Raw genomic sequence first — 580 nt, 5'->3', positions numbered from 1 at the left:
CGTCCCCGCGCATTCAAGTGCTCGCGCCCACCGGCCGCCTTCAATGTGGTCAGCTGCCCGGAGCCTCCGCCAGGCGCATTCAAGACGCCGTCTCCTCGCCCAGGGCCTCTCCGGCCGCCTTCAATGCGGCCACCCGCCTCCGCTCCATCATCACCATCCCTCCCTGCCCGTCCACACGAGTCAATGCGGCGTCTGGCTCCCCATCCGTGCCGCGCCATGTCCCGTCCGCGCCTCGGGAGGAGGTGGGATGGACCGTCGTGCAGGGGCCGCGCCGTTCGTGACGGGACGCGCCTTTAAGCCGGGGCCCTGCCGCCCCGTCCCATCCCGTGCCGCGCGACCTCGAGGAGCGGTGCCGGGCCAGTCTCCTCCGCTTCAAAAGGCGCACAGAGGGACTCTGCTCTCGCTGCCTCGCTCCCAAGCACCACCGCGCCACTGCTTACAGAGATCCCGTGCGCTGCCTCTCCGGGCACATCGAGAGAAACTGCCCGCTGCGTCGTGCGCCCAGGCCGCGCCCCGCCACGCCCGCCGCCCCCCTCCCCCCGCCTCGCTCCTCGCCTGGCGCCTCGGGTGCCCGGTCCTG

The sequence above is a fragment of the Triticum dicoccoides genome, chromosome 5A (assembly GCF_002162155.2).
Source record: "Triticum dicoccoides isolate Atlit2015 ecotype Zavitan chromosome 5A, WEW_v2.0, whole genome shotgun sequence".
In the NCBI taxonomy this organism is placed as follows: Eukaryota; Viridiplantae; Streptophyta; class Magnoliopsida; order Poales; family Poaceae; genus Triticum; species Triticum dicoccoides.
The sequence above is the reverse complement of the archived record's forward strand: the minus strand, read 5'-3'. Positions refer to the sequence as shown.